Raw genomic sequence first — 24,902 nt, 5'->3', positions numbered from 1 at the left:
CCGATGCTCTGAGTCCACAGTTTGGGTATTTATAGCTTATCTCTTTGAGTGTTACCAGTTCAGGTTTAAAACCAGAAACCTAGCCTCAACCTTTTGTAGTTATTTCAGTTCTGATACAAACAGTTATTATCCCACTTGATCATTTAACTCATTCATCAGACTTGCCTTTGGCTGGCTTTGACTTAGTTTCTCAAAAAGTTCCACTCTGAGGAAAAAAACGGCTTGTTACCTCTGAGGATATTCAAAGGAATGTGCTACAGGTTGTCCAAAGACAAGTTTTCCCAAAGTGACACACAATGAATGCCCCATGGCCTCCCAAAGAGCACAAATCATTTGCTTGTATCCATTTGGGAAGGGTACTTTTATTTATTTATAAATGTCACTTTTGTGATCTCACAGTCAAAAGCTACTTGGACCTAGGCCCTTTACTGTCCCCTGCCAAACTCTGAAGAGGATACTCATGCCAGATGGGACAGATTAGGATACAGGAGAGGCAAGAGAGAGAAGAAAAAAAGAGGAAGAGAAAATAGGAAAAATGGTGGTAAGGAAAAGAGAGGAATAAAAGAGAAGGGCCTTGTCTTTCTTTTATCTCCTCACTATTCTTTTTTTTTCTTGCTCCCCCAGTTACTCGGTGTTTTTGTGACCTCTGCTGTCAGTCATTCAACAGATAATTACTGAGTGTCCGCTATGTCAGATACTGTTCTAGGTGCTTGGATTACATTTGTGAACAAAACAGGCAAAGATCTTTGTCCTCACATAGCTTCTATTCTGGAGTGTGTAGGCAAGCAACAATCAAAAACATAATAAATATGTGAATTATGCACCCTGTTAGATGGCGATAAGTGCTGAAGAGAAGCTTAAAGTAGAAAAGAATACAGGAACTAGGGCTGGAAGGATGTTGGCAATTTTAAATATGGTTGTCGGGGTAGGTCTCATTGAAAAGATGATAACTACATAAAGATTTGAAGCAGATAAGGGAGATACCTATGCAAATATTTGGGGAAAGAACATTCTAGAACATTCTAGAGCAAATGTCCTTAATGCAGAGTGTGCTTAGGATGTCCGTGATCTCATGTAAGGAAGGCAGTCAGTGGCTGAAACAGAGTGAGTAAAGGGGCATAGGCGAGGAAATCGGAGAGGAAATTAGGGTGGGGTTCCAGATGATAGATAGCCTCTTAAGATCTGGGCATTTACTCTGAGTGAAATGGGGAGCCATTTCAGCATGCCAAGCAGAGGAGTGGTATGATCTGATTTATATTTTTAAAGAAACTATCTGACTACTGTATTGAGAAGAGGCTGTAGGGGACAAGGGTAGAAGCAGGGAGGCCAGCCAGGAAGCTGTTGTAGTAAGCCATGTGAGACTTGTTAATTCATGCCAACATGGGAGCAGTGGAGGTGGGGAGTGGTGGTTAGTTGCCGGACTCTGTAACTAAAGCCATGTTTACAAACAGGGTCTCATGTTCTCACTTATAATGCACTTCCTTCATCGTTCCACACAGGTATGGTTACTTCAAGGTTGCCTCTACTTGGAAGCTCCAGTTCTGACAAGCATTCCATAGATGCTCCTGCCATGTGTTAACTTCAGGCCTGATGATTTCTAACGAAAGTACTAGCCATCAAATGCTACACCAGCTAGCTCTCTGCTCCAAACTCATACTTACCCAGCGTCGTAATTTGTGCCCGGTCTGCTGGTTTTTCTGACCTAATGCCTACCCAGACTTCCCTTCCTCCTTTCCTTTCAGATCCACTGAGAAAGGGATGTAGGCACAAGCCAAGAGCAGGAAACAATGCTAAAAGAAGCCCTCTCAAAACCAGGGCCCTTGGCAGCTGTACAACGCATTCTGTAGGTGCTGTGTTTTAGAGACCTGGAAGCCCCTCTTCCTGTCCAGTGTTAGATATAACATCAAGCATATATCATGGACAACAATTCCTAAAGGGCTAGCATATCTTTTATTTCATGTGATTTTTGTAATATCCTTGTGAAGTATGTTGTATATATGGAACTGCCATAGTTTCCCCACCCCTCAACTTATAAAGGGGAAACTGAAGAGCAGAACAATGAAAAGAACTGTTCCAGATTACACAGCTGATAAGTAGTGAATTCAGGACCAGACCTAAATCATTTTATTCTGGGTGCACAATTCTTCCCATACCACTGTCAGCTCTGGGTGGACAACAGAATACACGTTCAGAGTCTTATATCCCCAACTCAGGGTCTAAGGAGAGCTTACCTGTCTTCTTAACTATTTTTCTCTTCCCAAAAGGAAATGACAGCAAGAAAAAAATAGAACCTTTTGTTCTAGTCAGTGGTTAAGTTATTGGAAAAGAATGGATTTATTGCCCTAGAAACTGTCATCATAACTACCAACCAGGCTTTTTTTTATATATATGTATTTTTTTTTAATTTTTATTGTGCTTTAAGTGAAAGTTTACAAATCAAGTCAGTCTCATACAAAAATTCATACACACCTTGCTGTATACTCCTAATTGCTCTCCCTATAATGAGACAGCACGCTCCTTCCCTCCACTCTCTTTTCGTGTCCATTCGGCCAGCTTCTGACCCCCTCTGCCCTCCCATCTCCCCTCCAGACAGGAGATGCCAACATAGTCTCATGTGTCTACTTGGTCCAAGAAGCTCACTCTTCATCAGTATCATTTTCTATCCCATTGTCCAGTCCAATCCCTGTCTGAAGAGTTGGCTTTGGGAATGGTTCCTGTCTTGGGCTAACAGAAGGTCTGGGGACCGTGACCACAAGGGTCCTTCTAGCCTCAGCCAGACCATTAAGTCTGGTCTATTTACAAGAATTTGGGGTCTGCATCCCACTGCTCTCCTGCTCCCTCAGGGGTTCTCTGTTGTGTTCCCTGTCAGAGCAGTCACCGGATGTAGCTGGGCACCATCTAGTTCTTCTGGTCTCAGGCTGATATAATCTCTGCTTTATGTGGCCTCAATAAGACTTTCTTGAGCTCCTATCTGGGTGCTGTCATATACTAGAAAAATTGTATGGGCTTGCTTCTACCACCAGAAGCAAACATTTGGACCATGTCTTTTGGGAAAGCCTCTCTTCATTTCTGTCCTCACCACGGGCTCTTTCTGTGACAGTCCACTGTTCAAGACAATAATTTCATCATTCCCTTAATCCTGCTCTGAGAAACAGTGGGGGAAATTGGTTCACATTTGCCTTCCTGTTAGCAGTCCCTAGCTTTACTGCCAAAGGGTTAATCGGAAGAGGAAGAGAAATAGGAAAAACAGTTTTACTTCTCCTTCCATAGAAATAGAAGACTGACTAAAAAATAGTTTGGGATGTGTCATTGGTGAAAGATAGTAAGAATGTATACAGGAGATAGAAAAAAGTGTTGTTTTAAAGTGTGTTTGCATGAAAGCATTTTTAAAAATGCAAAAGACTGAGCATTTAGAGTTTGAGAAAGCAATTTAATAATTGAAAAGTAATGGGAATCTATTATTTCATTTTTAATTATAGGTACTTTACTTTCCCCCAAATTAATGAGGCTATGCTGTCTTTAGATCTGACATGGTTAGCGTACCTAGCCCTGCGTGCATTCATTTCCTACTTCTCTACTCCTTGGACTTCCGCATGTTAATACTGGTAGGGAGCTGCTTTATCCATGGACTTGCATGTACAACTACTCACTTGATACTTCCACCTGCATATCTGTCCTGGGTTGAATTGTGTCCCCTCACAATATGTGTATCAGTTTGGCTAGATTGTGATTCCCAGTATTGTGTGATTGTATACCATTTTGTCATCTGATGTGAATCTCCTATGTGTTGTAAATCCTATCTCTATGATGTTAGTGACATGGGATTAGTGGCAGTTACGTTAATGAAGCAGGACTCAACTACAAATTGTGTCCTAACCCAACCTCTTTTGAGATATAAAAGAGAGAAGCAAGCAGAGACATGGGAACCTCATACCACCAAGAATGAAGCACCAGGAGCAGAGGACTTCCTTTGGACCTGGGTTCCCCGCACAGAAACACTCTTCAACCAGGGGAAGACTGATGGCAAGGACCTTCCTTTAGAGCCCAGCTAGAAAGATAGCCTTCCACTGGAGCTGATGCCCTGAATTTGGACTTATAACCTCCTACACTATGAAAGAATAAACTCCTGTTTGTTAAAGGCATCCACTTGTGGTATTCTGTTATAACAGCACTAGGTGACTAAGACTATATCTAATAGTTATCTCAGAACAAACTAAGTAAATCCAAAACAGAGCTCTTGGTTCTTGTCCCTCATCACTGTCAATTCCTTAGGCAAACAGGCAAAAAACAGACAACTCTATTCCCATCATTTCTTCTCAGTCTGTTAAAATGGTGTCACCATTCACCCAGTTGCTCAATTCTAGGGCTTATCCTTATTTCCATCTTCTCCCTCACCCCTGACTTCCTACCCATCACCATATCCTATTTGTTCTATCTTCAGTGTGCATTTTAAATCTGCCTACTTTCCGTCTCTGCTGTGGCCACCATAGTCTAAGCCATCATTTTCTCTCACTTTGATTAATGCAATAGCCTCCTGTTTCCACTTTTACCTCCCAAACTCATCTTCCACAAAATAGCTAGAATGATCTTTTATTTATTTATTTACTTTGGCTTTAACAAACAACTTTATTCTTTCACAGTCTAGGAGTTCAGAAGTCCAGAGTCAGGGCATCAGCTCCAGGGGAAGGCTTTCTCTCTCTGTCGGATCTGGGGGAAAGTCCTTATCATCAATATTTTTCTTCTGGTGTAAAATAGTCAGGTAGTACATTTTTTACTATCGTCAAAATGTGATACGTCAGATAACAAGATAGTTGAAAGCAAAGAGAAGGCGTATGTGGAATCAGGCAATATGTGGTCTCCTCTGACTGGTTCCTTTTACTTAGCATGATGTGTTCAAGTTTCATTCATGTTATAGCATATATCAGCACTTCATTTATTTTTATTGTTAAATAAGATCCTGTTGTATGGATATGCCATATTTTATTTATTCTTTTATTCATTCAGCAGGAAATAGTTGGGTTATTTCCTGTTCAAACACTTTTGGGGTTGTTAGGAAAAATGCTGTATGAACATGTGTGCACCAGTCTTTGTGTAGACATGTGTTTTCATTTTCTTGAGTTTTTTTTATACCCAGGATTGAATTGTTGGGTTATATAGTACCTCTGCTTTAACGTCTTGAGGAACTGCCAGCCTGTTTTTGAAAATGACTGCACCGTTTTACATTCTCATCAGCAGCATATGACCGTTCCAGTTTCTCTCCATCGTTGTCAACACCTCTTATTATTTGTCTTTTTTATTATAGCCATCTTAATGGGTGTAAAATATCTCATTATGGTTTTGATACTGAGCAACTTTTCATGTTTTTAGGGTCATCTGCATATCTTCATTGGAGAATGTCTATTCAGATTCTTTATTCATTTTGTAATTGAGTTAATTTTCTTTTTATTGGGTTGTATGAGTTCCTTCTCTGCTGTTTTCTTGTAAATGATTTTTTAGGTCTAAACTAGTATGTCAAATATATATTTTACCACATTAGAAATTAGAAAAAAATGATTTTTTTTTCTAATTTCTACCAAAGAATGAAAGTATCTCCATATATCTCTTTTCATCTCCTACCATCTCACATATTTCCGTTGACATGTCCATATGTGTACCTCATTTTGAAACCTGTGTACCGATTGGTCATATTGGTAAGTGGATAAACCTTTTAGTGAATGGTCAGCTTATCTCTGACCCAAAGTACAGAAAACCTTAGAGCTATACACAAAAATACCTAAAAAGTCCACTATTTAGTCATGAGGCAAACTTGAAGTTATATTTAGTTGAGTTAGGTACAATAAAAAAGAGTAATGAAATGTCATTTCACATAGTAAGAGCTCATTAAATATTAGGTGAAGGAATAAAATTCACAGAAGGCCTTTGTGAGGCATTGGGTTTTAAATACTTGGCATTATTCATTTAGAAAGACAGACAAAGAGGCAGGTTTATTTCCTTCTGGGTGAAGAACTGTTCAGCCTCCAAAGCCAGAGCCAATAAAGCTAATGCCTTGATAGGGTTGAATGTTTTTTCCAAATTTGGACAGAGAGAGAAGCTCCTTTGCAGGCTGATAGCCCTATCTACAAATGGGTCCACTTCCCAGCATAGGTCATAATATATACATGAGATAGTTTTTTTCCAGTTCTGGAAGATAAACAGATCTAAGTCCATGTGATTATCAGACTAACTGTTCATTCATAGATCTGCAAGGATGTTTAAAAGTCCTTCCTTAACAACTCCATTGTCCTTGCAGTTAGCACTCACTCTCTGAAGATTAACCACATTTCTTTTATACTTCTACTCCTGGTCTTCTGTTCATTGGCCCTTAGTCATATTTAATTATAAGTAGTAAAAAGGACAAAGCTTCATTTCTGCCACATACTAGTTACAGGCAATCACTTAACTTCTCAGAGTCTTAGTTTCCCCATCCATAGATTTGGGATGCTAAATATCACGTGCATCCTTTCCTTCCAGGTTTGTGTGAATATCAATTGTGATAACATGGGAGAGCACTTTGCAAAATGCTAAAATCAAGACAAATGTTAATTGCGGTTGCTATAACTGTTTGGACACCCTGGTGGTGTAGTGGTTAAGTGCTATGGCTGCTAACCAAAAGGTCGGCAGTTCAAATCCACCAGGTGCTCCTTGGAAACTCAGTGGGGCAGTTCTATTCTGTCCTATAGGGTCGCTATGAGTTGGAATCGACTCAACAACAACAGGTTTGGTTTGGTTTTATAACTGTTTGGTAACCTCAAATCAACTAGATGAGCTGATTTCCTTTTTCTTTCTTTTCAGTATGTGTTAACATACCATTTGGAAAGAGTTTAAAACAAATAACTAAAATAAAGGTTAGGGATACATGGCTGATTTCTTTGCCTTGTGTTTATTCTCTACTAACATAGATCATAAAAGTTTGCTGGAAAACGAATCCAAGGGTACACAGACATTGTTTAAACCTGATCCAAAGGAATGTGACACGCTGCTTTTGTTGATGGTGCCCTTTGAGGTGGTGGCAGGATAAAGGGGGTTACTGCAACATTCTTCTTCCTTGCACTTGATAGAGCTTATTTCTTCGAAACTCACAGTGAGTGGAACCAGAAGAATCCCAGCTCTAGGTTTTCTAGGCTATAGTCCTTGCTTTACTCAGTCATTATAAATGGAATAACGGAGGGTCAAAGGGAGAAAGCTAAGGGGTATGTGAAAGTGTCTACCCTGAAGAAGTGAGCTGGATTGTTTTTAAGTTACTAATGAAGAGAAAGTATTTCAAAGTTATCAAGCCAAATGTGGTCTAATTCAATCATGGATAACTTTCAAAAACCAGGAGGTAATTCCCAACTTGGAAACAAGCCAATGAGATATTGGCACTATTTATTCCAGTCAAAATGCCACAGTTGTTGAATGACCACAAAGACAATATTTTCCAGGAAATGGAAACTAGTAATAGGCATTATTTTGGTAATTCAAATTCTTTCTTTCATGAAAAACACCTGCCCCTTTGGAAACAGATTTAATGATATTTATCCATTTATATTTATATACTGCTGAGCCCACTGACAGCACTCAATAAATAATAAATAATGATAATAACAACCCTGATCCAAAAGTCTTCAGGAGCAAAAATAGCATCCACAGATTTATTGTTGGTATAAAATCGATCTGGTTCTTTAAAAAGAAAAAGTGCTTTGAGGGAAGATAATCCATTGATTTATGATTCAAAGAAAATGTAATTTTAAGAATTACAAATAATAACAACAATAATCAATGTCCTATGTGGGCCCTAAATGAATAAATAAAAAGAAAATAACACCCCAGAATAATGCAACTTAGCAAAAGAGGAAGTTTTCAAGAGCATGATGCTTTTAAATTACTGGCTTCAGTAACAAGGCCTGTCCTAGGTATTAATGTCTACTTTCGTTTGCTGTCTAGAGAAGGTAGAGTGCTTGGCTCAGGTGAGGACAAAAGCTAGTATACCTCTATCCAATTCCCAAAGTCTATCCAGACCTAACTTGCTCAACCAGTTGTAGCTTTATTTTTAAACTTACTTTTAATTTTTCTTTACTTTGCTGTTGACCTGTTTGCCCTTGCCCATTGCTTTCGATACTATTAATGACCACCCGAACTCTGCTTAGGCTACATCTTTTCAGAATGAACTGCTACAACAACCTCATAACTACCCCCTATGCCTAGACTCTTCCACCTTCAATGTATTCTTCATTTGGCCTCCATAAGGATATTCATAAACCACGAAAGGTCACTCTTCTCAAAAATCCTTCAATGATTCCATATTACCTTTGCCATAAAATTAAAAATCTGCACTGATTACCTGGCCCCTACTTAGTCTTTCAGCTTTAATCCCACTACATCTTCCCTTCAGAATCCTGGTCCCCTGACATAGCCAGAACGACCCCCACATACCAGGTCCTCAAGTGTCTCCCTTTGGTCAGGCTGATTCCCAGGATGGACTTTACTTCACTTCCTTTTTACCTGTTGAGATACTTCTTGTAGATGCAGCTCAAAGGCCAACTCTTTCAGGTAAACTTTCATGATTCCTTTATTTAGTGTTGCTTCCTGCTTCCTCTGAACTCTAACAGAATCATAGTAGTACCACTTTTATGGCACCTATTTAGTTCTTCCTTACAGAAGACGGTGGCCTTATGTGTGTCTGTGTTAGAGTAGAACTGTGCTCCCATGGATGATCTTTTATAAGGAGATCACCAGGCCTTTCTTTCAAGGTACTTCTGGACAGAGTCAAACCTCCACTCTTTCAATTAGCAGCTAAGTGGGTTAACCGTTTGTACTACCCAGGGGCTCTAATAGTGGTCGTGTATCAAAATTAACTGGACAGCAAACTTTTTTTTTTTTGTATAAAGTACATTGTATACACAATTATCCCCCAGCAGGTTGTAAGATTCCAGAGTGCATGAGCTCTACATATAGTAGGTGCTTAAAACATGCTTATTCAATTCCATTACTGCTGTCAGAAATATACCCATCAAGGAAACTGCTAGTGTCTTGAAATTTTAAGATCCGTGCCTCTTAGTAAAATTCTAACATGTGCTTATTTAGCCTGATCCTGGCATTGACAGCCGTTTCTCTAATATGTTAAAGTCTCCTTGCACATCATACTTGCTGTATAGTATGTGTTCAATAAATGCTCACTGAAACCCATTGCTAAAGTAGGAAGAGCACCCATGAGAAAAAATGCTGTAACCCCAAGATTTACAATCAGTGGCTTTCTTTAAAACCTCAGGTTATCCTGCTAAACTTCATTGTTTGGCAAACATTTCTTTAATATATTGAAGTTTCTTTGGACTCTAATTCCAGGGTGCATTATGTTAGCCAAGCCCACCCAATCAAATGTTATCAACAAAAGCAATGACTGTGTTCTGCCATTAATCACACAGTTTGTAACACATCTCGGTAGGATCTGTGTGGTGTTAAATTGATATGGCGAGAAGTATGGGATTAAAAGTTATCATAAAATGGTCTTTATTTTCAAAAAGGATCACATTTATTACCCCACATTAAAATTGCCTGGATATTATGTTTTCATAATATCTTTATCTTCCCATTAGATTGTAAACTCTATGAGGACAGGGGCTATGTCTGTCTTCTTCAGGGTTATATCCCCCAGCACCTAGGAGGGTCTTGACACATAGTGGATGCTCAACAAATACTTGTTATATGAGTTAAGCATATTGCCACACTAATCAGTGATGGCCTCAAAGGGTAAAGTAAGCATGGACTAGAGTATTTCTACCTTCTCTCTGAATCCAAGCAATCTTAAACACTGGAACTTAAGGAGTCAGACAATATAAATTTAAGGCAGAGGTTTGGGATTTTTGTTTGTTAAATTCCTTTGCAACAAAACAAAACTTTCAAATATTCATGGGGTTGCTGAGATCAGTGTACACCTGTGTCTTAGCAAATTGAAGAAAAATAAATAGGATCAAGGAAACAAATGTGGGAGGAACAAGGGGGCTTACCTAATTCCTCATAATGACTTTGGGGCTTACTATATCAAGCCAGGTGTACAACTGCCTGAACTCCCTAAATCAATTCTGCCCCTGAGCCTCGAAAGGTGTTATTAGTGGATTTCTTAACTACTTTGGTGATTTTTATATCAGCTTAATGCATCCACTCTACCAGCTGTTCACTCTGACTCCTTAACTTTTCTTCAAGGGAACTTTGATAATGGGTTTCTACCCTCCACCCAACAATCCTTTCAGAAGCTCTTAGGAGATGCTTATGCATATTAATTTTTGCAAAAGCCACAAGGCAAATTCTAAGCTCTTTTCTAACCCTGTTTCCAGGCAGACTGCTTCTTGATACCAGAGAGGATAGCTTGATGATCTAAGAACCATCTCTGAAATGACTCCATTGCCCGGAACCAGACTTCCAAGTAAAAATACTTTGTCCCTTAACAGCACTGCACACTGAAAGATTTATTGACAATCAAATATTATTCCTTTTCTTTTATGAAAAGATCAGAATAGAGAAATGGAAAAACAGGGCAAAGTTAATGAGTGGGTGAGGGACAACTGGGACCATACCAGTGCTAGAACTGAGCAAGAAAGGCAAGTCTGTGAGCCAAGATGCAAGTTCATTTGTCCAGCTGTTCTGGGGTAAGGGCGCTCATGATTGATAAGCATCTGAAGTGCTAAGGGGCTATTTATTTACATGTCTGAGGCAGAAACATTTATTCCTGTAACTGTAGTGACTCCAAAGGAGGCAGGCACAGTTCTGTGTACAATTTGACATTACCCAAAGAGAGGGCATCTCACCCTTACCAACACAGCCAGAGTGCAGAAGCAACATAGCTCAGGAAGCTGTATCAACTGGGAATGACTGGTCTTAAGTGTGGTGCCTTGCTCAAATCAGATGCTACCAGGGATGTGCTGTCTTACATGAAATTGAATTAAGCCTTTTCCACACTGGAAGATGAAACCCGGTGAAACATCTGTAAAATACTTTGTACTTACTACGTAAAGTGAAGAATATAGAATTTTAACAGACAAATTTCCCTCCACTACACTATCTCCTTCCTTTACCAGCATCCTAAGTAATACCATCAGGGTATAATGCAATCTTGCTCTATGAAATTTACAAGTTTGAGAGGTAAAGCTATCAGAGTATAAATTTGCTTCTAAAGTAAATTATTGTCCTTTATCTAGGATAGGCTCGGCTCTGTGGTAAAAGACCATTAAACCTTAATATGTTCGCTCATTAAAGGCAGAAGCCATGTCATTTCTAAGTTCTGTACCAAACTCAGCACATGGTGCCTGCCTAATAGATGTGGCCTTAGGAGAATGAACATAACACTAAGCCTGCCTATGTGGACTCATTTTCACATCTCACTGCTTCTCACGGATGACTAGGATCTGGAAATGCCTAGATAATAAGCCAGTCACTGCAATTAGATGAGAATGACTAATTAATTGCAGGAGTGAGTCAGTCTTTAGGCTAGCCATGGAGACCTTCTCTTTGGAAGTTGGTTAAATCAGGTTTATGGCAATAACCGAATCAATAGGCCCACTGCTGGAGTGGGTATTGATCCAGCAAGACTTGAGATACAGTGAGTCTGAGTCATCAGCCTCTGTTAAAAGTGCTGGTGTGTGATCAACTTTACTGATCCCTTGCTTAAACGGGGCAAAGGTGATCTGAGTAGGGCTATTCCCAAACACCCTTTAGTTGAAGAGCAAGTACGAAACGGAGAAAACAGGTAACTCTCTTGGGGAGTTTAGGTCTTGGGATAGCCTGAAAAGAAGGAAGAGTATGAGACCTAAAATGTTTTGTCCAGGAGGCTTAACTGTACAACTTCTAGGTCTACCTCAAAAACATAATTATCAACCCAGACAAATGACCTATTTTTGGCTACTCCTTCCCCCAAATAAGAAGCCCTGGTTGCACAGTGGTTAAGAACTTGGCTGTTAACCAAAAGGTCAGCAGTTTGAATCCACTAGGCGCTCCTCAGAAACCCTATAGGTGTAGTTCTACTCTGTCCTATAGGGTTGCTATGAGTCAGAATAGACTCAACTGCAGTGGATTCCCCCCCCAAAATAAAGGAGTCATACTTTTTATACTAGAAGAAAAATGAATGAATTTGACATTTTTCAACTTTCCTGGAACAAACAATAGCTCACTTGGGTAGCCTTCCAAGATGGGTTCAAAAGATTTCTGTGCCATTCAATAATTTGTATGTTGACAGGTATGATGAGACTGTTTAAAACTCTATTCCATTTTGATTGTTATACATCCTGGTATGATAACTGACAAACTCAGTAGAAAGAAGTGTTTTAATAACAACATATATAGAAAATTCTCAGGGGCTTTATAATATTTTCATGGCTCTGAGATAACAAAGTGAAATGGATGTTTACAAAAGTGAATTTGATCAGATTGCATTTAATTTACGTAGTAGGTACATTAAACAAGTATCTAAAACAAAAGAAATAAGATTCTGGTCCTCCTCTACTCTGGCCCAATAGTATCTGGGGACCACACACAAAAAATGTCTAAACAAGCCAAGAATATTTGGCAGAGAACAGCCAGAACTGAGAAGGGACTGACCATCGGATGCTAGATGAACATAAAGAAGAGGGACTTGAGGAGAGACAACATGCTGTTGCTGCTGTTAGGTCCCCTCTAGTCAGTTACTACTCATGGTGACCCTGTGCACAACAGAAGGACACATTGCGCAGTCCTGTGCTATCCTCACAATTGTTGCTCTGCTTGAACCCACTGTTGGCAGCCACTGTGTCAATTCGTCTTGTCAAGGACCTTTCTTTTTTTTGCTGACCCTCTACTTTACCAAGCATGATGTCCTTCTCCAGGGACTGGTCCCTCCTGATAAAATATCCAAAGTACCTGAGACATAGTCTCACCATCCTTGTGTCTAAAGACCACTCTGCTTGTACTTCTTCCAAGATAGATTTGTTCGTTCTTCTGGCAGTCCATGGTATATTCATTATTCTTTGCCAGCACCACAATTCAGAGGCATCAATTTTTCTTCAGTCTTCCTTATTCATTGCCCAGCTTTAGCATGCATATGAGGTGATTGAAAACACTATGGCTTAGATCAGGTGCACTTTAGTCCTCAAGGTGACATCCTGGCTTTTCAACACTTTAAAAAGGTCTTTTGCAGCAGATTTGCCCAATGCAATGCATCTTTTGATTTCTTGACTGCTGCTTCCATGGCTGTTGATTGTGGATCCAAGTAAAATATCATTGACAATCTCATTCTTCTCTCCATTTATCATGATGTTGCTTATTTGTCCAGTTGTGAGGATTTTTGTTGTTGTTGTTTTTATGTTGAGGTGTAATCCATACTGAAGCCTGTGGTCTTTGAACTTTATCAGTAAGTACTTCAAGTCTTCACTTTCAGCAAGAAGGGTTGTATCACCTGCCTAAAGCAGGTTGTTAATGAGCCTTCCTCCAATCCTGATGCCTTGTTCTTCTTCATATAGCCCAGCTTCTCCAATTCTTTGCTCAGCATACAAATTGAATAGTTATGGTGAAAGGATACAACCCTGACACACACCTTTCCTGACTTTAAAACATGCAGCATCCTCTTGCTGTGTTCGAATGACTGCCTCTTGATCCATGTACAGATTGCTCATGAACACAATTAAGTGTTCTGGAATTCCCATGCTCCACAATGTTTTCCAAAATTTGCTATAATCCACACAGCCAAATCCCCTAGCATAGTCAATAAAACACAGGTAAACCTCTTTCTGGTATTCTCTGATTTGAGCCAGGATCCATCTGACATTAGCAATGATATCTCTGGTACCACATCTTCTTCTAAATCCGGCCTGAATTTCTGGCAGTTCCCTGTTGATATACTGGCACAGCCGCTTTTGAATGATCTTCAGCAAAATTTTGCTTGCATGTGATATTAATGATATTGTTTGATAATTACCACATTCGGCTTGATCATCTTTCTCAGGAATAGGCATAAACATGGATCTCTTACAATTTGTTGGCCAGGTAGCTGTCTTTCAAATTTCTTATAGTAGAAGAGTGAGCACTTCCAGTGCTGCATCCATTTGTTGAAACATCTCAGTTGATATTCCATCAATTCCCGGAGCCTTGTTCTTCCCCAATGCCCTCAGTGCAGCCTGAACTTCCTTCAGTACCATCATTTCCTGATCGTATGTTACCTCCTGAAATGGCTGAACTTTGACCAATTTTTTTGGTATAGTGACTCTGCGTATTCCTTCCATCTTTTTTTTTTGATGTTTCCTGTGTCATTTAATATTTTCCCCATAGAATCCTTCAGTATTGCAACTCAAGGCTTGAATTTTTTCTTCAGTTCTTTCACCTTGACAAATGCCAAGCATGTTCTTTCCTTTTGGTTTTCCATCTCCAGGTGTTTGCACATGTCATTATAATATTTTGTCTTCTCGAGCCTCCCATTGAAATCTTCTGTTCAGTTCTTTTACTTCATCATTTCTTCCTTTCGCTTTAGCTACTTGACGTTCAAAGCAAGTTTCGAAGTCTCTTCTGACACCCATTTAGTTCTTTTTCTTCTCTCCAGTCTTTTTAATGACCTCTTGTTTTCTTCATGTGTGATGTCCTTCCACAACTTGTCTGGTCTTTGGTCATTAGCGTTCAGCGTGTCAAATCTGTTCTTGAGTTGGTCTCTAAATTCAGGTGGAATATACTCAAGGTCACACTTTGGCTCTTGTAGACTTGATCTGATTTTCTTTGGTTTCAATTTGAACTTGCATATGAGTAATTGATGGTCTAATCTGCAGTCGTCCTTTGGCCTTGTTCTGACTGATGATATTGAGCTTTTCCATTGTCTCTTTCCACAGACGTAGTCGATTTGATTCCTGTGTATTCCATCTGGCGAGGTCCATGTGTATAGTCACTGTTTATGTTGATAAGAAAACGTATTTGCAATGAAGAAGTTGATGGTCTTACAAAATTCTGTCATTCAATCTCCAGGATCGTTTCCATCACCAGGGTCATATTTTCCAACTGTGGATCCTTCTTCTTTGTTTCCAACTTTCGCATTTCAATCACCAGTAATTATCGATGCATCCTGATTGCATGTTCAATCAATTTCAGACTGTAGGAGTCGATAAAAATCTTTAGTTTCTTCTTCTTTGGCCTTAGTGGTTGATGCATAAATTTGGGTAATGTTTGTATTAACTGGTCTTCTCTGTAGGCATATGGATATTATGGATATTATTCTATCACTGACAGTGTTGTACTTCCGGATAGATCTTGAAATGTTCTTTTTGATGATGAATGCAATGCCTTTCCTCTTCAAGTTGTCATTCCCAGGATAGGAGGCCGTATGGTTGTCTGATTCAAAATGACCAATACCAGTCTATTTCAGCTCACTAATGCCTAGGATATCAATCTTTATGTGTTCCATTTCATTTTTGACAATTTCCAATTTTCCTAGATTCATACTTTGTACATTCCAGGTTCTGATTATAATGGATGTTTGCAGCTGTTTCTGCTTATTTTGAGTCATGCCACATCAGCAGATGATGGTCCTGAAAGCCTGACTCCATCCACATCATTAAGGTTGACTCTACTTTGAGGAGGCAGGTCTTCCCCAGTCGTATTCTGAGTGCCTTCCAACCTGAGAGGCTCATCTTCTAGCACTATATCAGACAATGTTTGTCTGCTTTTCATAAGGTTTTCACTAGCTAGTTCTTTTCAGAAGCAGACCACCTGTCCACCATGGGTGACCCTGCTATTGTTTGAATACTGGTGGCATAGCTCCCAGCATCACAGCCACACATAAGCCCCCATAGTACAACAAACTGACAGATACAGTTGCCTTCAAATATGTGAAGATTTGTTGTGTGGAAATGGAATGTCATTTATCCTATATGACCCCTGTGGTGGTTAATTAGTGTGTCAGCTTGGCTAGGCTATGGTTTCCAGTGGTTTGGCCAAATACTAGACTAGATGCTGTTCCACAATATAATCTAACCTCATCACTTCCTCTAATGTGATCTAATCAATAAATCAGTTGAAAGGAGTTTCCATAAAAGATGTTCTGCCTCCAGAGTACAAAGAGATATTGTGGCAGAATTTGCTCTCTCTCTACTCTGCACTCTTTCTGTTGCCTGACCTTGGTACACAAGCCTGCAGAAGTCTTCAGCCTGCAACCTGACCTACAAGTTTAGGGACTTGCCAGTTCCCCCACAATTCTATAAGCCAGCAGTAACCCCATGGGCTTACCTATCCCCACAATCACATAAGCTAATTCCTTGAAGTAATACTCTTTCTCTCTTCCAATCTATATCTACCTACCTATCTACCTACCTACTTACCTCTCTCTCTCTCTCTTTCTATCTATACATATAATCTGGGGCAAAAGACCTCTTTAAAGTGTTACAAAGCAAAGACGTCACTTTAAGACTAAGGTGCACCTGACCCAAGCCATGGTGTTTTCAATCATCTCATATGCATGTAAAAGCTGGACAATGAATAAGAAAGACCAAAGAAAGACTGATGTCTTTGGATTATGGTATTGGCAAAGGCTACTAAACATACACCATGGGCTGCCAGAAGAATGAACAAATCTGTCTTGGAAGTAGTACAGTCAGAACGCTCATTAAACCCAAGAATAGTGAGACTTGGTCTCACATACTTTTAACATGTTGTCAGGAGGGAGCAGTCTCTGGAGAAGGACATCATGCTTGGTAAAGTAGAGGGTCAGTGAGAAAGAGGAAGGCCCTCAATGAAATGGATTAACACATTGACAGCAACAATGGGCTCAACCATAACAACACTTGTAAGGATGGTGCAGGATTGGGCAGTGTTTCAACCCTTTGTACACAGGGTCACTATGAGTTGGAATCAACTTGACAGCAGTTACAACAACAATATACATATAAATATATCCTGGTGTTTCTATTTCTCTAGAGAACCCTGACTAAAACAGCCTCGAAGGATAGAACTAGTATTAGTGGGAGAACTTCCTTGGCAATGGATGGGAGTGCAATGGAAGGAGGGCTGTTCTCATGGCCGTAGCTATGTAGAACACCAAGTGTCCTGATAGGTAGCAGAGATGTCCTTGGGGGTGTTCAAGAAGAGGCTGTTTCAGTATTTGATGGGAAATTTGCAGAAGTAGTGTTTATTGACTTGGGAGGATATGAAGAGATGATCTCTATGTTTTATTCTAATAATGACAGTATATGAATCTCAGAAATTCATCTTTCTGTATCTTAAAATAGTTTTTCTGAGAAGGTACATAACTCAAGGCATTTAAATAAATAACTTACTCCCCCAGACACAAAGAAGTGCAAACAACATGGTGGATAAGAGAACAGCATGATTCTTTTCTTAGAGAGAAAATAATTCTTATTAAAAAAGGAGATGTCTTAAACTGTGCAATTGAAAAAGCCAGGAGGAGCTAGCCGACACAGAGACATTGGACACATATATAGGCCTACACAGGCAGAAGGGATTCAGGAAAAGGACAAGAATAGCCTGGCCAATGCAGAAGGTGGGGGAGAGGGTGGGAAAGAGGGAATTTTAGGCAGAATTCTTCAGAGGATTTGAGAATAGTTTCTGCTTAATATTAGCTCTGGGGGAAATCAAATAGAACAGTATTATATTGTGTTTGTTGTCTTTGTAAATTATTTTGACTAGTCATCATTCTCTTTTTCTTTTCATTAGTTTTAAGGGAATTTTTTTTTTTTTTTGAAGTGGCTTTATAAGGTTCACACAAAACCATGACTCTCCAAAGCACAAAAACCATGACACTCCAGCCACGGAGTGGTAGAAATTCAATAATACAGTACAGAGGGAAATGGCCAGCTAGACAGCCAGATGAGCTAAACAAATTAACTATTTATCTCTCAAGACAAGAGCTGAGAGAAGAATAAATCCCACTGCTATTTTGATGTTTACATGTGAAAGTTGGACGATGAATAAAGAAGACTGAAGAATTGATGACTTTAAATTGTGGCATTGGGGAAACATATTGAATATACCATGGACTGCCAGAAGAACGAACAAATCTGTCTTGGAGGAAGTACAGCCAGAGCGCTCCTTAGAAGCAAGGATGGTGAGATTACATCTCACATACTTTGGACTTGTTGTCAGGAGGGAGCAGTCCCTGGAGAAGGATATCATGTTTGGTAGAGGGTCAGCAAAAAAGAGGAAGACCCTTAATAAGATGGACAGACACAGTGGCTACAACAATGGGCCCAAGCATAACGATTGTGAGGATGGTGCAGGAATGGGCAGTGTTTTGTTCTGTTGTACATAGGGTCACTATGAGTTGGCACCAACTCAATGGCACCTAACAACAACATATTGATATTGATTTCAAGAAATCTTGGCTCCATCAATGACTGCTCGTCATTTCCAAGTATTCCACAAAGTATGTCAAGTTCAAAGTATTTTCATTACAGTTTGGATAGCTAATTGGTTAGTGTCACCTTGATCTCACCTACACGCCTCAAAATTCTTAAAGAATGCTAACTACTAACAAATAGTATTGCAATTTTTATATATCTTGTTTTTTTTTTAGAAGAAAGGAAAAAAAATACTAGGTAGAGTTTCGAAGAAATCAAGGATTCTATCTTCTTGTTTATCATTACATTCCCACTTTAGTGAAAATCTAACCCCCCAGCCTGTACTCAATAAATGTTATGAAATGAAGAAATACAATCTGTTAGTCTCTGCACAACCCCCCACAACCCCAGAGATGCCTCTGAAGAGGTGAGTCCTTCACTGCTGGGACCAGCCCGCATTCCCTGCTTCGGCTCATGTTTTATGCAGACACAGTCACCTGATCTCCATCCTTGCAGAACTGCTCTTTATTGTGCAGACCTCCATCTGCTCCCAGCCTGTGCACATGCTTCCAATCTGTGTGGAGAGCCCTAGGTGCCTGTTGAGCTCCTGCTTACTCCTCAAGAACCTGCTCAAGAATCCTCTGAGAGTCTCCCCTGACCGCTGCAAGAAAAACACCTCTCTCTTTGGCAATCCTGTAACAGCTGATGCATGCTGCTTGTTAGAGGTTTTCCTGCTGGTTTGTGGGGCAGGGGTGGTTCAGTGTTAGAATACTCACCTTCCATGAGGGAGGCTTAGGTTCAATTACCAGCCCATATCCTTCATGCGCAGCCACCGTCCAACTGTCAGCTGAGGCTTGCGTGTTGCTGTGATGCTGAACAGGGTTCAGTGGAGCTTCTAGACCTTATAAGACAGGCTAGGAAGAAAGGCCTGGCAATCTACTTCTAGAAATCAGCCAATGAAAACTCCATGGATCACAATGGTCTGATGGGCAATTGATCATGGGGATGGCACAGGACTGGGTGGGCAGTGTTTCATTCTGTTGTACATGAGGTAACCATGAGTCAAGGGCTTACCTGACATTGGTTAACAACAACAACACTGGTTTGTAATTATTTCTCTGTATCTGGCTCCCTGAAGAAGACAATAGTGGCTTATTTGGGGAGCAGGGAGGAGACAGTACAATTTTGTATACATTCATTGTGTAACCTTTTTTGTTGTTCTCTTTTGTTTTTAAATCACAAATGTTTTTATTATACCATAAAAAAAGGAAAAATACCAAAGTAAATAAAGCAAAATCCTCCCTCTCACCAATCACCTTGTATCAAATTTTTGTGAATTTTAAGAGATATTTTCTCTGTATATACTATCATTCAAAAATCTCTGGGTGTATACGTATCTAAAGACATAGATACAGATACAGACGTGGTCTAGACAGAGATACAGACATGGACAGATACATTGTGATATTTTAAAAACATGCTCTTAATGTACTATGCCAAATATGCCCTAGGCATCTCCCATATCTGTATATATAAAATACAATGCATGCTTTTCTCTAACTGAGTAGTACTTCATAGCATAGGAATTTATACAATTTAGTCTAGTTTGTATTCCTAGTACTTGGGACAATGTTTGACACCTAATAGGCATTTAATCATTTTTTTTTTTTTTTTTGAGAAATGAGTAAATGATCACTACAATTCAAGATGGCCAAGCATTTGAATCACTTTTTCCGTCCAAGTGCTCTAAGCTTTTCCTGAGATAAATCTGGTAACCATAATGCATTCCATTTTATCAAAGCTAAGTAGATAAAGAAGCCTGTGAGTAGGATGTTGACAATTGTGAAGATACACTTATTATGCAAAAGACATGCAGTTCTAAACCAGAGCAGAGTGGAAGAAAAGCAAATGGAGAAAGAGTAAATGAAGGAAACAGAAAAAGATGCAATTTTTCTGCATTTCCAGAGAGCTGAGGTAGCAGAGAAGCAGGAGATTAGTGACCTGTAAGCCTGTTCCTGTGACCTGTCTACCCAGCACTACCTAGAACCAGTATAGCAGGGGATGGTGTCAGAGGTCTCTGCCCTCCTCACTGCCTCTCCAATGTACCTCCCATATTTACCTACTGCATTCTTATTTCTGTGTTTCATAACATCCACCCATTCAGCAAGCATTTGTTGAGCAACTGCTCTGCTCTTGGTATTCTTCTATGTAATATGGATACCACTATTATCACAAACCCAACCTCAGCAGGGCTTATGCTCTGGGGGAAGAGGCAGACAACACACATCGTAAAATATAGGTCAGTTACTGGTGACTGCTATGAAAAAAATTAAGAAACATAAGGAAATAGAGAAAGATTTGAGAATATTTCAGATAGGATAATTAAGGAAGAGCTAGCTGAGGAGGTAACATTTGAGCAGATTGAATGGACTAACAACTGGCCTTGCTAGTATCTGGGGCCATCTTTCCTTCATGCAGTAGATGAAGTGGGAAGAGCATTGGGATTTCAGTTGTCTCCACCCCTGTCACCTGCAGCCCTCCTTCATTCTCTCCTCTCTGCCTCCAATTAGCCATCTAAGCTTGGGCAATCATTTTTACTCTTGGTGGCTTGTTATCTGTCTACCAAGGACAATATTGTCTGTGGCGTCATGGTTGTACAAAAGAAGTGTACTGTCATTCTGACTCTTGGTGACCCCATGTGCGTCACAGTAGAACTCTGCTTCATAGGGTTTTCAATGGCTGAAATCTTTTTAAGTAGATCACCAGGCCTTTCTTCTAAGGCACCTCTGGGTGAGTTCCAACTGCCAACCTTTCAGTTAGTAGCTGAGTGCTTAACCATTTCTGCGACTCAGGGACCCCTACCTTTAAAATATATACCTTCTGATGTCCCTGCGGAACTTGAAAAGCCCTGTGATACATCCCTATAAGCAGCAGGAGAAGGTCTGAATTGCCTGGAGCAGGCAGCAGTTGTCCAGCAGCCACACCCTTTGGTTTATCTTGAGATAACATGCCTTGCCCAGAAAGCAACAGTGCTTCTTCCAGTAACAACCGGCTCCATTACTTTGCAGCCTAGGGCACAACAATCCATGTGAGAAACACAGATGGAGACCCAGGCTTCATTGAGATCAGCTCTGCCACACCTCCCAAGGGATCGTGCAAGGCCCCAACATAACTCCATGCCACTTCATTTCACTAACACTCTTAGGCTCCTGGGGCAATTGTGCATGGGAGAGTGGGCTGTAGTGAAAAGACGCAGGCTCAGAAACTTTGATCCTGAACTACACACTAGTTCCACTTCTTACTAGCAGTGTGTTCTGGAATAATAATTAAGAATAGCAAACATTGCTTAGCATTTCCTGTGAGACAGTGCTGAACACAAGACCTAAATTTATTTATGTGTTACCACAGTGACACCATGAGGTCCTACTATGAGGTGCTATAATGATCACCATCTTACAAATGGAGAAACTGAGGCTCAGAGAAAGGTAATTAGTAACTTGCTCAAGACTACAAAGCCAGTTAGTAATTGGGGGTGAAATTAGGATTCAAACCTGGATCTAATTTCAAATTCTATGCTTTCAGTTACGTGCCTTCCAAGCAAATTACTCAATCTCTGTGGGCCTCGACTTCATCTGTAAAATGAATTAATAATAGCTACCTTGTGGAATTTCCAGGAGCAAACACACAGAACACTAGTACTGGGTTATCAACCAATCCTCCTGTTGATGTTAGTTGCTGTTGAATTGGCTCCAACTCCTAAGAACTTTATATGTAACAGAATAAAACGTTGTTCAGCCCTGCGATGTCTTCACGATTATGTTTGAGTCCATTGTTGCAGTTATTTTGTCACTCCATCTCATTGAGGGTTGTCCTTGTTTCCTTTGGCCCTCCACTTTACCAAATGCAACTGCTCTTATACTTGTTCAAATAGGAAGGGGGATTGGAGGTCAGAGCCTTCTGCTGCTGTCTCCTCTCTCAATCACTGCCCTGCAGTGTCTATGTGGCCAAGAGTAAGCATCTTTGTCTTCCAGGTAAAAGTCCTGATGGGGTCTGGGAGATCGGGGTAGGGAGCTGGACATTGCTGCTCATCTCAGAAACTTTCTGCACAAGACTGTTGTATTCTAAAACACAGCCGGTAGTTAGTGGTGAGTTATCTGTAAAGAAAGGGAGCTAGGAGATGAATTATCAGGAAGGGCAAATCATCTACTATCTCTAGCCAGCCCTGTCTAGGAATTATTATGAAATTCTGAATTTATAGAGGTTGAGTTAATGAGGCATTACTGTATCTATCTGGCAGGTTACGCTAAGCATTTCAAATGACATGATTTCAATTCATTTCAGGAGAGTTTAAAAAGATGCAGTGGTCCAGGAACTTCTTTCATGGCCCATGGTACATATAACCCAGTGCCATCGAGTCGATTCCAACTCATAGTGACCCTATAGGACAGAGTAGAACTGCCCCATATATATGTATATGTATATATATATATATATGGTACATATAGTTACCACTTATTTTTCTGCCTCTGGGGTTCATTGGGAAGCTGTTGGATTACTGACAGTGCATGTTGCCAGCAGGCAAGGCCCTACGCAATAGTTGGAAATGAAAAAAAATGGGTATGTGCTGCAAATTATTGTTTTTACAGGGTATTGTATGAGGTGGTGCTGAATCACTGAATTTTTGGTAGTAAAACACAAGTTTTGAAAATTTTTATCTGGTCCACATATGTACCTCTGGACTCTGGGGGTAGAATTTGGGGTGCCAAGGGGTACATTTTGTACCCCTGGACTCCAAGCATACGATATGTAGGATAAGGCATAAAACAAAAACCATAATATCCACTAAAAATTCAAACACACCTAATGATTCAGCATACCCTCCATTAATGAAAACACATAGTATTAACAAAAAATTAAAGGAAAAAAATAATCTGGTCTTGAAAGACCGCAGACAAAGCTAAAAATCCAATTCTTTTCAAATTCGCTCCTTGGAAACTTTATTGAGGTTCTACTCAGTGCTACAGTGTCGTTGTGAGTCAGAATCGACCCCAAGGCAACAGGTTTGGTTTTGGGGATCATGGTTAGGTGAGGCTCTAGTACAATCCTGCCTCTGAGCCCTTACTAGCTCTGTAGGCTTGGACTAGTCCCATATACACACATTGCCTCCACTTCCTGACCTGTGAGGTGGAGATCCTGGGACTGTTGTGAGAGTACATGAGCATGGCCCACCCACTGCTGTCCAGTAGATTCCGACTCATAACGCCCCTATAGGTCAGAGAAGAACTGCCCCATAGAGTTTCCAAGGAGTGCCTGGTGGATTCAAACTGCTGATCTTTTGTTTAGCAGCCATAGCTCTTAACCACTACACCACCAGAGCAGTCCCATGACCATGTACATGATCCAAAACAGTGTCTCATGCTTACAGTAAGCACATAATAAGTATTAATTTTCTTCTGTAAAGCAGGAAGGATGATGGTACTAGCTGCACATCATAAGGCTGTTTTAAGGCCTGAACGTGACAGTGCACACATAGTACCTGACAAATGACTGCTCTGTGAACAGGGAGCTATTACTATTACAGGCGGAATAACAAGGAAAGAAACCTTGTCACATATAAGACTGTTTATGGGCCCTATTTTAGCAACACTGATGTATTCCAATCTACATCTACCACCAGCCAACTATGGAACTTTTGGGAATTCATGATTTCTGGGGTTCGCAGTTTCAGCTCTAGAACTGTTGGATTCTATGAGTCTTTAGTTAGAGTTCTATGGGAATAAAGACAATTCACTGTTTTCTCTCTCTCCTCCTGAAACACCCTGTGCCTCTAGAAGCATTTGCAATTCTAAGCCACCAGGTGAATAAGGGGGCAGTAAGTTTGGCAGGCCATCATAGGCCAAACCAGTGAACAAGCACCTGGTATCCGGCTGAGCCAGAGCTCACTGGGCTGTGCACAGATTGCTGCTGTGCTCTCTTCTGACTGGACGCACTTTCTCTCCATGTAGCGGGTATGCTTTTCTACTAGCTGCTACCCTGGGGCCCCAAGAGGAAACAAAAAATGCATTAACTAAATTTGCAGCTCAGCAAATTTCTGACTGAATACAACATATATTTTCACTCTCCCTGCTCCCACCTAATGTCTGCCTTGCTGCCGTGATCTATGTGTGATATTCAGGATTGAAAGGTTAAGGGAGCTCAGAGCAACGGTAACTGAGAGAGACTTTGGACTGCACAGTCCACTTCGCTGTCCTCTACAGTGAGCTATATCTGAGACCTTAGAGGAAAGCCATAGATGTCTCAGCCGAGCAAGTTAATGGGCTTCAAATCATAACATTAGCAATTGAATACATGTCACAGCACTTTAAAACAAGAAAAACCTATTGCCATTGATTCAGACTCATAGTGACCCTATAGGACAGAGTGGAACTGTACCATGGAATTTCCAATAAGTGCCTGGTAGATTTGAACTGCTGACATTTTGGTTAGTAGCTGTAGCACTTAATCATCATGCCGCCAGGGTTTCCTCACAGTGCTTAAACAAAAAAAAATACCAAACCCATTGCAGTCGAATCAATTCTAACTCATAGCTAT

Source organism: Loxodonta africana, chromosome 15 (assembly GCF_030014295.1).
Source record: "Loxodonta africana isolate mLoxAfr1 chromosome 15, mLoxAfr1.hap2, whole genome shotgun sequence".
Lineage (NCBI taxonomy): Eukaryota > Metazoa > Chordata > Mammalia > Proboscidea > Elephantidae > Loxodonta > Loxodonta africana.
Note: the sequence above shows the minus strand (reverse complement) of the source record.